General features: G+C 37.5%; 1 long non-coding RNA gene across 2 annotated transcripts in view; it reads left to right on the top strand.

Moving 5' to 3' along the window:
• Nucleotides 1-11,389: 11,389 nt before the first annotated feature.
• The window catches only part of LOC145669100 (uncharacterized), a 45,578-nt gene continuing 42,205 nt past the window's right edge, over nucleotides 11,390-14,762 (top strand). The window contains exon 1 of one of the 2 annotated variants that reach the window (XR_014128131.1): nucleotides 11,390-11,542. This is a non-coding gene — a long non-coding RNA (uncharacterized LOC145669100). The remainder of the gene's footprint in view (nucleotides 11,543-14,762) is intronic. The other variant, XR_014128130.1, reaches the window with a different exon arrangement.

Here is a 14,762-nt window from a genome sequence, read left to right as displayed (position 1 = left end):
ATGGTGGGTGACACCATAGCTCCATTGTTACGTATTATAAATACAAATATTACAGAGTATGGTAATAATAATGTACATATTTTTCTTAATCCTCATTATGTGCCAGTGCAACGTAAACAATTTGATCAAATTATTATTGATTTAAGAGATAGTACAGGTAATCCACTTCCTTTCCAACAAGGCAGTATTACATTTTCGTAGACTGTAATACGGTATTGTAAATTTTACCATGTGTGAATATTAATAGTAAGAAAAATGCAGTGTGAGTGTATGAAATCAGAATTAGATTTATTTGCTGGTTTACCCACTCAAACCAGTATTATAGGTAATAAAATAGTTCCATATAAGCCTGTGGCTTCAATAGCTGATAATGCACCAATAGAATTTGTAGTCCCCGGTCATGGGGATGACTATATTGACTTACCGCACACAATGTTATATGTTAAAGGTAAAATTACTAAATCAGATGGTTCTAATTTAACTTCTGCCGATAAGAAAATCGGCCCTGTAAATGATTTTCTCAATGCAATGTTCAGTGAAGTGCAATTATATTTAAATAATCAACTTATTTCCTACTCTTCACATACATATCCATATCGATCGTATATTGAAAAACTACTAAATTATAATGCTGAAGCTAAAACAACACATCTTCAAACATCAATGTGGTTTAAAGATACTGCAGGGCATATGGACACTGTGGCCGATGCTAATGTAGGATTTAAACAACGTTTTCTTCTCACTGCTTTAAGTCAGTCATTTGAATTATTGGGTTATATTCATGCTGATATTTTCAATCAGGAGAAATTTTTACTGAATGGTGTACAATTGCGTATTAAACTAATTCCAGCTAAACCTACATTTTGTCTAATGGGTGACGCAGATGCTGATGGAAAAGTTGTAATTACAGATGCAACATTGCTTGTGAAAAAGGTTGATGTATCACCAGCAGTTAAAATAGCACAAAATAAAGTATTACAAAATCCTAAATTTAGAATAAAATATCCTATAACAAAAGTGCAGGTGAAGTTAGAAACTCTGCCACAAGGAATTATGGATAGTACACTTCCAGATCTGTTTTCAGGCATAGTGCCTAAACGTATTATTATTGGTTTTGTTACTAATACTGCTTTCAATGGTACTTATCAAACAAATCCATTCAATTTTCAACATTTTAGTACGACGTTTTTACACTGTATGTTGATGGAACTCCAGTCCCCTTCAAACCATTACAAACGGATTTTGATAATAATCTATATGTACAAGCATATTCTACGTTATTTACAGGTTCAGGTATTTATTATTCTAATCAAGGTAATGATATTTCACGTTCTGAATATCCTAATGGTTATACTCTACTGGTGTTTGATTTAACTCCTGATTCAAGCGCAAGTGCTGCATTTCATACTAGTCCACAACGGCATGGAAGTGTACGTTTAGAGGTTCATTTTAAAGAAGCACTGCCATCTCCTGTAACAACAATTATTTATGGTGAATTCTATTCAGAATTAGAAATTGATTTCCAGAGAAAAATATATATTAATTAAATAAAAAAATGTTTAATACAATTGAACTTTATGAAGCATTACAACAAAATTTGCCTAAAGATCATTTTATTGGTGTATATGCTGCTGATGAGTTACCTTTGTTTATTCATACATTTCCAGCCGCCATAATTATAAATACTGATTCTAGTGATAAGCCTGGTGAACATTGGGTTGCTGTTTATATATCTAATATGTGTGTAGGAGAGTATTTCGATAGCTATGGTATACCTCCCTATATACAACATCATATAAGATTTTTAAAACGAAACTGTCTGTATTATACATGGAATAATAGACGTATTCAAGGTGATTTATCTCAATTTTGTGGACATTACTGTTTTCTATATCTAGCATGTCGTGCATCTGGTTATTCACTGCACGATTTTTTAAACAAATTCTCACTCACTACTATTGATGCTAATGATATTATGCTTTATTCATTTATGAGAGTATGATGATGTTATTTTTTAAACTCCGCCATTGAAGGTCCCAAGCCCTGGATGAGAAAGGAAGAGGGTTGGGGGTGTTGCTACCCCCGTAAAAGAAAATAATCTCTGCTATGGTAAAATAAGGGTGGAATGCTCTGCTGTGTGTTCGTAAAAACGAGTTCACCCCTGCTATGTTTCGTAGTCTCTGTCTGATGCGCTATGTTGTCATACTCTTTTACTAGTTCTGCTATGTCACAATAGGGGTTGAAAAACGAGTACACCCCTTAAAAAGTGCTCATAAAAGGGAATAAATTCACCCCTAAAATGGAGGTTGTAAGCCATACTCTTTTATTAGCTGTGCTATGTTCAAATATGGGTTGGAAAATATACCATACTCTTTTATTAGCTGTGCTATGTTCAAATAAGGGTGGAACGAGTCTTATGTATCTGCTGTGTGTTCGTAATCGAGTCCACCCTTGTTATGTTTCATATTCTCTGCTATGTTCGTTATGTTAAAATAGGGGATGAAAACGAGTTCACCCTTTAATCTTCACTATGTTTCGTAGTCTCGGTCTGATTAAAAAACCATACTGCGCTATGTTCAATTAAGGGTTGGGAACGAAATCCGTGCTATGTTAAAATAGGGGTGGAATGAATACAACCTCATTATTGTCTTAGTTTTATGTATTCTCTGCTAAGTTCAAATAGGGGTTGGAAACGAGTTCACCCTTGCTATATTTCGTAGTCTCTGTCTGATGCGCTATGTTGGAACTGTTATGTTATGTAGTCTGATGCTAAGGGGTTGAAAACGAGTTCACCCTAGCCATGTTTCATAGTCTTAAGTGTTCGTAAAAGGGAACGAGTTCACCCTTAAAAATATGCTCATAAAAGAGAACGGATATACCCTTGTTATGTTATGTGTTCGTAGGGGTGGAAAGTATGCTCATAAAAGGGAACGAGTTCACCCCTTAAAGTGGTCATAAAAGAGAACGAATACACCCCCTAAAAAGTGCTCATAAAAGGGAACAAATTCACCCCTAAAATGGAGGTCGTAAAAGACCGTGGGTTCACAGTGTACGGTGCTGAATTTCCCAGGGGCTCGTGAGTTGTTCTATGTTGTGCGAAGGTGAGCCAGATCGATCCATTTTCTACCACTAGATGGGATGGCTTGGTGGTATTATACTGCTTATGGATGTAGTTGAGGAGACGCAGGAGCTAATCGTTGATGCTAAATTGTAGGCGGTTGGCTGCTTCATGGGTGGTAAATAATGGTAATGAGAAAGATGAACATGAAGTTATTTGACGATTTTTTTCTAGGATTTTGGTGGATTCTGATGAGCTGTATGGGATGGTATTCTTGATTTTAAGGAACAAGAGAAATTTGGATGTTTTGTAATAAGCTGGTAAATAATCGCTCTGGGCAATAAATGTGTAAATATGACCAAGAAGATTGAGGAGTATTGGTGGATTGTCTTACATGTCGATAGATGTTATTGATTCCAGGGGCATTATAACGTTTATGATAGATGACATTAGAGATTTCTGTGGTACAAATGAAGGTAGTGAGTGCTCTGTGAGTAGATATGTTGTACGCCATGTTGGAATGAAGATGAATATGTGGTGAATTAAAGTTGAAGTGGTCTATAGGTTGATAATTAAAATTCTAAGTGAATGATAGAGGTGTGAAAATCTCCTATAATTAGGAAGCAAAGGAGATAGCTTTTTCTTGGCGTCTGCGGAATGCGTGATCGAGATTTAAGAAAGGATAAGAGGATTTGGTAAATGTACCAGCTAATGCGTTGAAACGCATCTAATATTGCGAAGGCTGTGACATGGCAGAAATTGTTTCAGGTTTTAATTCACTGTCGTAATTTGTATACTTTAAGATGATTACACACTGTTAGATGGAGGGCTCTATGACGCTGAAGAGTTTTGCGGTTGCAAGTGCAAACATATTCTGTATAGATTTAAAGTGAGTGTTTAACCAGAGGAAGGTAGTGCGGAGGAATTTTAGGATGATGAGGTCTGCTTGGTTACGAGTTGAATGCTTGGTGATAGAGATTAGAGTGGATTAAAATTCATTTCAGTAAACGAGGGATAGGTCGCTGACAGTGTATGAATTTAGTAAATTTAGTAGCGAAGTATTAGCCGAGGGAGTGGTGAGACAGGAGGAAGTAGTGGAAACTTTTAGAGTGAGTGTAACGGGCACATGTTCACTACCCAGAGGATCTAGGGTGTAGATGAAAATACTGTGTGTGAGAGATGAAATTATCACTGTGTCAGAAGTAGTGTTAGATAAGGGATGGGTTGGTTTTGGTAATGGGTGAATGAAGACTGTAGTTTAGGCAGTAATAAAATTATTAAAAGCCGTTTTCTCTCGGTCTGAGCGGTTATGGATGTTAATATTGGAAGAGATCAGTTAATGTCGGAAATTATTAGAAATATATTGGAAGAATGGGAGGGGAATAGGACGACCTGGTCGAACATAGATGGTTGCCATTGTGACATAAAGATTTGTAATAAAGAGTTATCATTAGATGTTCTGCAATATTGACGAATGATAGGGAGTGAAGACGATAGAATGTGTGAGGAGAAAATATTATTGTCACGCCGCCGGTGGCGCGTCGAGCTGGAAGCTTTTTATTGTGTCGAATGAGTTGATAGCCGGGAAATTTCAACTGAGTTTGGGAGTGAGATGCGTTTTACTGATAAGTAATGTGTGAAATTGTTCCTCGTGTAATAGTTGTTCAAATGTGAGTTTATGAGGTAAGTACAAGAGAATGTTGAGAAATAGAATTAAAAGTCATAGTCAAATACCTAGGTACATGATCACCATGAAGTTAAATAGTTGTTGCGAGTGGTGATGCATGAAAGTGCACGTACGAACCATTGTAAGTAACAAGAAAATCGAGGTGAACAATGCTACGAGCTGCGTGCTGAACATGTTGTAATATTAATAGTCGTGCATAGGGTGAACGTTTTGTAGAGTGTGGGTGACAGATTAGTCTCCCGTGAACTCTCGTCTTTTCGATTTTAAACATGAATTGATAGTGGTACTACAAGTTTCGGCTTTAATTCTTCTGGAGCAAGCCGAGACTTACACTTCTAGCTGTATGTCGGGTGCGGGAATTGATGCCAAGTGTTGTAGGTTGGAGCTTGTTGCAGATTCGGACAACTTTTCATAGAGTGAGAACAAGTGTGCACCTGTTAATTGGATGACACGTTTATAGGATGAACAAGTTAGTAGGATGCTTTGTATTCTTGACAACGTTTACCTCGGAGAGGAAGTGATCGTAGTGAGCAGGATGGTTCAAATTGGCGTCTCTTCTTGAAATGAATATTTCTTTATCCAAAAGGCAGTTGATAGTATCCTGTAATGTTCACAGAATTCGAACTATGTAGTTAGGTCCCTGATTGTTCCGAATCCGGATATATAGCCTTCTTTAGGTAGTTCAGCTTATTTTTCGGCATCTTTTATAGACGGAGGGACACCTCATACTGCTACGGACATGGTAGGTGGCTGAGGTTGCTTGTGTCGGATGTTGTTGAGAGAAGTTAAAGTGCAGTTTTCCCGAACATTTCAAAACTGGATTGTCACGGATTGTTTATGCGAAGTTAGCAGACTCTGATTTAATGATGAATCCATTTATTGCTTCTACCATTTGCGAAGTATCTTTGCGTTTCCGATACTGGAGAAGTTACAGAAGTAAAAGCTTCGAATTCAAGTACTTTGGATTGTAGTTTTGCAGTAAGAACCTATAGACAGGCTGCAAAAGAAGTTAAGCCGGTCGGAGTCAGAGTCGGAACTCGAGATGCTATGTGCAATTGTGTGCTTCTTAAATTGTGGTGAACTCACTTACGATGTTTGGCAATTGCCACAGATTGGAGAACGAGAACTCTAAGAACGTGGTTCAGTGTATGCTCTGTCTCTCGATTTCTCCGCTTCTCGTTTATCTTCCAAGGATGTGTAAAATTCTGTCCATCGTCATTTATCATATGGGATAAAATAACCGAACTGAAGCAGTATCATCAACTATGCGATGAGATCAGAAGAAGAATGAAAATGATCATGATGATCAAAAATTGTACTACTTGTGTACTTTAGCCAGCTTCCCCTCGTGAAAACTCTCAATCTCTTGCAACCTGTCGCTGTTAATGTGTTAAGATCACCGTGCGTCCACACGAGTGCAATAAACACAGCCTAGACTTGGAAACTATGCCTCCCTACATGTACGCCAGCAGGGAAATTATGCGAAAGCAATATTTTCTTTACCGCCCAGCCAAAGTATCTAACAACCTATGAGAAGGTTACGCCCTCTGTAAGGTGAGTGGTAAAAAGGAATTTACATACAAATTATAAGTATTGGTCTGTGCTATGTAGAAATTTTACAATAATACGGTATAACAACTAACAAAAATCAAAAAGAAAAACAAAAAATTGGCGTAAAAACTTTGATCCTTAGCATTATGAAGGAAGTAAAATATATATAACACACAACTTAATATAGTCAGATTCAATAAATAAGTACAATTAGAGAAAATGGAAACTTGGTAAAGTGATAGCGAGGATGGAGAATGTGGCGAGGTGCGAAGCACAAGATAACACATGGGTTTTGTTAATCAGAGAAATGAATGTGTTTTCTGCGTAGGGTCATCTTTATGTGATGATGGGACCAGGGAAGCCAAATTGAGAAGAAGGTATTTACTGTGCAGGATATAATGGATAAAAGAGTGAAAGATGTTAATGAATAACATAATCAGATGTAATCTTCATTAGTAACGTTGGGACTACTACACCCCATATATATTAGTTGGCAACAACGTACGAGCTTCGAACTCCATCTAACTTTCAATGTAAAATAATACTTTATGTGGTGTGTGGTCATTTTCAGTTTAAAGCTTTTCATTGTTGGATGGTCTTTATCTTTTCCTAGCCTGGGCGTGCAGATTCAACGTTACCACTCACGTTATTATTTGAGGAACAGTTTGTGCAGTGTTTGCCTTTATTTTACGTGAATATCAGAAGATATTTTCCCCTAATATCAGCTTTTTTGTGTAGATACTTTGTTTTGTGTTAGTGTAGTTACATGGCTGGAAGTTACGAATCAAATATTGAATGAGTCAGAAAGATGTTAGAAGAGGAACTCGATGTTTTATCCTGTGAAGAAGATGATGTTGAAGATATAGATCCTGATTTTTGTATTTAGAGTGACCATGATACTTATAGTGACGCGCAATCTAAGGAGTAAGACTGTGTCGGTGATGAGACTAACTGTACTCAATATTTTGTGGGTAAAGTTAATGAAACAAAATGGAGAAAAAAGTGCGAAATGTAAATGTCCGTACCAGCGCTAGTATAATTGTGACTGTTCGTACATCTGTAGTGTCCGAAACTGCAATGAATGCTAAGACTATTCAGGAAACATGGTCTGTGCTTATAAGCGATGCAATGGTTGACATTATTGTTACCAATACAAACAAATATAAACAGATAGCAAATTATTCAGAACAAGGATTTACACATCTAACCTGTTTGTGTGAAATAAAAGCGTTCATAAGATTGATATACAGGGTGGGCCATTTTAATTAATCCACGGAAATATCTGAAAAATGATAAAACATAGAAGAAATTTTTGAAGTACACGTTATATATTGCTAAGGGGGAAAACCAATTCTGCCAAAAGTACCCCTCTCCGCCCCCCGTAAATGGGAGTAACGGGGGGTAACTTTGAAATGTCAAATGGGAACATGGGTCGAGTAATACCTCGTTCGAAAGGTCTTGGAAAACTAAGTAACGTTGTACCAAAAGATGTTTCATATTGTGCACCAGTTTCAAAATGGCCGCCATGATATGGATCGGAAACTCCAGTACCCGTAGTATGAAAACCATGGAAGGTAAATGAGTGGAACAAAATTGAAATACGTAAATATCATAGGGCATATCGAATGGTGTGATCCCTGTGATCCCAGTAGCCTCCCTAAAGGGGTCTTGGGGGCTAACTTCAAAATTTCAAATAGTAACATGAGTCGAGTGGTACCTCGTTCGATAAATCTTGCAAAATCTAACATATTGCAGGAGAAAACGATTGATGTGAAATGGCAGTGTTCTCAAAAGGCCGCTGAAACATAGTATCCGTGTCAGAGAAAAGGTTTAGTACCCGTAGTATGAAAGCGATTGGAGATAAATCAACAGAAGAAAAACTGGAGTAGCTAACTGACGTAAGGCACATCGAGAGATGTTGTCGGGGTGACTCCAAGGGCCAACTGAAAGGTATCCGGGGCCAACTTGAAAATTTCAAATAGCAGCTTGAAGCGAGTAACATCACATTACATAGACAAATTAATATCAAACAGCTTCTGTAAGAAAATTTTCGACATGAAACACCGTTTTCAAAATGATCGCAAAGACATGGTGACTGTGTCTAAGAAAACGTCTAGTGCCCATAGTATGAATACGGTTAGACATAAATGAAAATAACGAAAATTAAATAGGAAAACCACGGAGGCGTTCCAAGGCTCGAGAATAATACAACAGAGATAAAAATATTAGAGTAAAATTGTCATAATGTATATAGAGAAATCCATGTCCTGCAAAATAATCTCTCCCTGCGCTCTGTATGTGAGTGGGGTGGAAAGTAAAGTGAAAGTTCAAACGAGAACTCTACTTTAATTCGTAAATTAAGGCTAACATTACAAATAGGTATGGTGTGGTTGAAACATTTGTTTGTAAGGATGACGCTGTAGTGACTAAAAAAAGAGAAACTCTTATGCAATGCGTGCTGGTTATTCAGAAAGCATTTCGGGAATATACGTACACACCGTTTCGTCTCTCAAGCTCACAATATGACATGAATGCTAATAGTTAATCAAAATGTAACTGTGGCCATCCGCGTTAACTTAGTGCACCAATTCTCTATGCATGAAGTCTGCCTTCCAAACAGCATTGGTAGGTCAAGCGTACGCCCGAACCGTTGTCCGGTAGGACATTGAAATTTTGAAGTTAGCCCACAAGACCCCTTCAGGAAGGCCACTGGGATCACAGGGATTACATCATTCGATATGCCCTATGATATTTACGTATTTCAATTTTGTTCCATTCATTTACCTTCCATGGTTTTCATACTACGGGTACTGGAGTTTCCGAACCATATCATGGCGGCCATTTTGAAACTGGTGCACAATATGAAACATCTTTTGGTACAGCGTTACTTAGTTTTCCAAGACCTTTCGAACGTGGTATTACTCGACCCATGTTCCCATTTGACATTTCAAAGTTACCCCCCGTTACCCCCATTTACGGGGGGCGAGGAGGGGTATTTTTGGCGGAATTGGTTTTCCCCCTTAGCAATATATAACGTGTACTTCAAAGATTTCTTCTATGTTTTATCATTTTTCAGATATTTCCGTGGATTAATTAAAATGGCCCACCCTGTATATGACTGGTGTGTTGCATGCTGGACGGCACGTCTGAATGTCGAGGAATGCTGGGAGCAAGATGGAACTGGAGTGGAGATATTTTGCGCTATTATGTCCTTAAAGAGATTCCGTTTTCTTTCCCGTTTTTTGCGATTTGATTACGTTGATACACGTACGGAAAGAAAATCCTTAGACAGATTTGCCACAGTTCGTGACTTTTTTTTTTAAAAAAAAAAATATATGTAAACAATTGCAACGACAGTTTTAGTTGGTATGTTAGCAACTTTGGATGAGTCACTTGTCGGTTTCCGGAGATGTGGATTCCGTATGTATATGTTCCAAAGACCTGCAAAATATGAAATTAAAATTTTTAGTCTTGTTGAGGAAACATTATACTACACAGCAAATATGGAAGTGTATGTGGGGACACAACCAGAGGGTCCGTTGCAGATAGATAACATACCTAAGGAAGTAGTGAAGAGATTGTGTCAATTGATTAATGGTTCATTTCGCAACGTGACCTTAGATAATTGGTTTACAAGCTGCAATTTAGTTAAATGAATGGAATGAAACAATAAGTTAACAATTATAGGGACAATTCGTAAAAACAAGAAAGAATTGCTCCTCGCGTTTGTGAATGCCGAAAGGAATGAATCGTGAATTTCCCTACATGTAATACACAGCTATTAGGAGAAATACTGGTTTACTTCTGAGTGCCTGTATTTAAGCAATAAAATAATCACATAGGTATCGAACTTAATCGTAACAAGAAAGATATTGCTTCAATAAAAAGGAATTTACAATTTCGTTTAAAGCGTATTCACTGTCTGGTGTTGTTTGTATTTAATATTGTAAATATAGGCCTAATAGAGGTTTAAATCTTAGTTCACATCTTACCAGGCAAAAATCTTTCTGGGTCCAGGAGGCAAAATGTTACCACTCATGAGTTATTCTTTCACGTTACCACTCTAGGATTAAGAATGACGAATCTTACGAGGGTAAAGTGTATTGATAGAGCGTAAACATTAGGGAGAAGGGGTATGCTGATAACGATTTGGTGTGAGGTGTAAAGTGAGGTAGTAGACACTGCATGGACAAAGGGTGCTGAGTTTGGAAGTGTTTGTTGATATAGTTGAAATGGGGGGAAAGTTATGCGTTGGTATAGCTCCAGGGTGGGACTAGGTAATCGGACACGGAAAACTTATCGTTAGAGGATCAAAAGCTTTTGATAGATTGTGGATGATGCGGTTATCCACACCGTAAATCTGTATGTTAAGTTTGGCCGTGTTAAAAAAATAATAAGCAGACTGTCTCAGTGCGAATTTTGACTGTCATTTGTTAGTTCTTTTTTCTTTTTATATGTATTGAGGGTGAAGGTGTCTACGAACCGCAATGTACTCTGGGTACGTGAACTGGCGGTAGTGCTGGAAAGGAGAAGTTGTCTTTGCTCTTTTTTGTGTTGTTAACTCTGAAATACTTATGTTAGTAATACAAAAGGAGTGTTATGTTCAACATCATGTTATAAGTAATCTTCAATTGCCTGCAAAATATATTTACATACAGTTCAGATATAAGTTTACTTTTAAATCCTGCATTCTTCTTATAGAAAAGCGTGCTCTGCCAACAGGTTATGGGCGCAGCAAAAATGCAGGAAGTTCGATTGTAAAAATACTGAAAGTGTGAACTGCCCAAGTAACCAAAAGTGCTGGGCCAACGTTAAAATATGGTTGCGTTGATTTTTGGTGACAAAAGCAACGTTGGTCCAGTGTTGTTTACGCCGTTATTTGCAACCAACCAAGTCCCACTGTTGGCCCAACATCATTTTACGTTGAAATAATAGTTGAATTCAACCAACCTTTTTGCAACAGTGGGCCATTGTTGATTTTTAGGTGTATTTTTTATATATATAAAATATGTATTAATGGAAAGTAAAACAAATATTAAAACAGAAGAAAACACAATTACGTAATTTAGATATGATATTTTTTATGTTGAAATTACCAGATTTTCACGTCTAGTTCATACTGTGGACGGTAGGAGGCAGGAGTGATTCCTACCCAGAGTGCATCAGGCGAACCGCCACAAGTCCGCCATAGTGTGTAGTGTATGTACGAACATTGCGCCCAGCAGGATTCCGTTTGCTGGATTTCGGTAAGTTTTCATGCAATTTTGTAATTATTTCATGTCATTGTAGATATGTTCAGTAGCATGCCTAACTTATATATAATAAGTGGTTGTAGTTCAATACGCAATCAAAACTTTCGGCGTACATAAAATCCCGTGTTGTGTTCGCTAGGATTATAAACAAAGCGGCAGGTAATTCTATTGATATATGATTGCCCATAATAGGTGTACGTAAATTTAAAAACGGGTAGAGCAATGTGGGAAGCGTTGCGTTAGCTGGTCCTCCTTCCTCATAGGTTCGTTAAATTTATGTGAGTTTGTTTCAGAAGTGGTAAAATAAACACAAATGGTGTCAGTAAAACTTTACCGTGAGCTGCACACGATATACGCCGTTAACGCGATTGTACCAAGTAATTTCGGAACAGTTGGTTTTTTGAGTACGGTATCTTAAAAAAATGCGATAATAGGTCAGATTAGCTCCTGTCGCGCATCGTCTGCTATGGTGCAAATCATCGTTATTTCATGGCTAGTGATGTGCATAGTGCTAAAAAGGGTGGTATGCAGTGTGTGTATATATATGAGTACAAGAGCACACCTAATTTCGGCAATGTGTCCTTGCGCGCAAAAGACAGCGTTGGCTATTATGCAAATTATCGTTATTTCGTTGCTAGCAACGTCCACAGTTAAAAAAGGAGATAGTGTGTGGAGTTTTGAGTGCAAGGTCACATTGCCAAAAACGTTTATGTGCCCTTGTACTCAAACACACACCCTCTTCATCACCCTTTTTAGCATTGTGGACATTACTATCAACATAATAACGATGATTTGTACCATAGCAATGCTGTATGACGGAAGGAGCAATTCTGGTAATATTTTACATTAGCCACTTCTCTCATATATGTAGCTTATGATACAAATCAGTGTTATTTTGGTTGCTAATAAATGTGCAGAACAGAAAACCCAAAGAACAAACCTTTAAAAGGCTGGGGGAGGTACCCCCGTGTTACGAGCGCGCTATACACAGTCCCGCTACTCCCAAATAGCGCTATTTCGTTATTAATTATGTCCACAACCGTGCAAGCATCAGTAACTACCAATTTGGTGTTAGTTTACATTAGCCTCTTCTCACCCTTGTACAACGCTAGTTGGCGTGAGGCTTTTCAGCGATTGGAGTTGTCAGTTAAAATGATCTACCTTTATTTGATTACCACAGCCAACTCTGTGAACGAGAGAAGATGATTAAGTGTCTTATAAGGGTAGGTCCTTAGAGGGCGGAGACGCGGCAAGGTGACGGACGTGTTTGTGCGCTTTTAACACATTCCTTTCCTTCCACAATGAAATTATGGATCTTTGTAGGATTATGGACATAAGTAATAACCAAATAACACTGTTTGGAAGTACCGGTATCGGTACCGCGTATATGGCATGCTCTTAACCCCCCTCCCCCCACAGGTGCCTTTATTGAGGTTTGTTCTTCGGGTTTTCTGATCTTAACATTATTAGTAACCAAAATAACATTGATTTGTACCATAAGTAACACTGTATGAGAGAAGTGGCAGCCATTGTGCACAAGTTGTGGGCCAGTTTTTACGACGACAATTGTGTTATTTTCTTTACATATTTTGTCATTTCCTTTCAAAGTTATATTAGGATAGGTTAGGTTTTGGTTCTTTTACTATTTCCTTCATGATTTGTACAACTGCTCAGTCTCTCTTCCCACATACGTAAGCACGAAATTTAATATTGAAATATCGCACGATATGCAAGATTAGGCTATTTAGGTACTTATTCACGGCTATATTCACTTTCATTTGTTTCTCTTATTTCTCGCTAAATTCGTTTAAATTTTTCTCACAATTCACTGACAGTTGAATTACGATTCAGTGCTATTAACACATTTCTCCTGTAAATCTTTCTATTTTTGCTAAATTTGGCCCCCAACTTTTGCACGAACTCCGAAGCGGCTCACGTCAAATATTACCCAATCGGCTACATTCTAATCCGTAATAGCATTCAATATCCTCAGGATGTCCATGCGACATCCCACGATATCAGCAGGACGTCCTGTAGCTGTTGATCAGACGGTCGAATGTCCGCTTCATGGATATCCCATGGACGTCCCGCGAGACGTCCGTGTGATGTCTGCGAGACGTGATTTGTACATCGCGATGGGACGTCCGGTGGATGTCACATGGATATCTCAAATCGCCTAGCTGGACGGAGAAGGGAGGGAGCACCCTTTGCCCTTCCTTATATTACTAAACGAAGATATAAATGTCCTTTATGATGCTTGAATACCCTGCTTCCGAGAGACGGAATTTCCATTGTCAAGAGTCCTAGTTGAATGTCTATCCAACTATGACTCCTAATATGAAGTCCGTCACTCGGAAGCAGGACATTTCCCGCACCATAATGGAAATTTAATTAATCTTCATTTAGTAATAAAAGAAAAGACAAAGGGTGCAAACAATGTAATTTCTGTAATACTTATGTAATTAATTTCGACGTAGCATTCTAGTGGACGTACTAATTCAGAACAGAGAAAAAAGTTTCTAGGAAAACTGACTTAAGCATACCAGCTTCGTGGAAATGTGGTGTTATTATATAATATACCAAAAGATAAAAAAAAAAAATAGTTGCGGATTCAAAATATACGTCGTGATAAACCACGAAAGCAGCTCTGCAACCATACGCCCAATGCATTTCCATGGCTGAGCGAGAATAGTGAACGGTTTTTTAAATTTTAGTTTAGTGTCGACAGGATTTTAGTTTGAGAACTATCAGTCACCGGTACCGAATCCTATCAGCTGCGCAACAAAGTTACAGATAATTAATGAAGAGAAACGGAACAATCAACTATCAGAAGATTTTATATATATATTGTACAGTATAATACTTATTAATTGAAAAATTGATTGAAATTTTGTTTTCAATTTCATAATTTACATTGAGGCTAAAAACCAAGTACAGTAGATTTTCTTTCTTTATTTCAATAAATGCTAAAACTTAGCTAAATTACTGAGTACAAACATTGCTTCCACATAGTATTATTTACATATGCAAATAATGATACAAACACAAAATATGACATACATCACAAAAGGTTTTTTAGTATAAAAATAAATGCAACATGAATCCAAGAGACTGGTTCTCAACCTTTTCAATTCAACACCTCGATTACCAAAGTTGTTGAAAAAAATGCAAAATTCTGAGTGAATTTCAAAACTTACAAAAAAGCAGTTACATA

The sequence above is a fragment of the Thermobia domestica genome, chromosome 13 (genome assembly GCF_964235325.1).
Source record: "Thermobia domestica chromosome 13, izTheDome1.hap1.1, whole genome shotgun sequence".
Lineage (NCBI taxonomy): Eukaryota > Metazoa > Arthropoda > Insecta > Zygentoma > Lepismatidae > Thermobia > Thermobia domestica.
The sequence above is the reverse complement of the archived record's forward strand: the minus strand, read 5'-3'. Positions and strand labels throughout refer to the sequence as shown.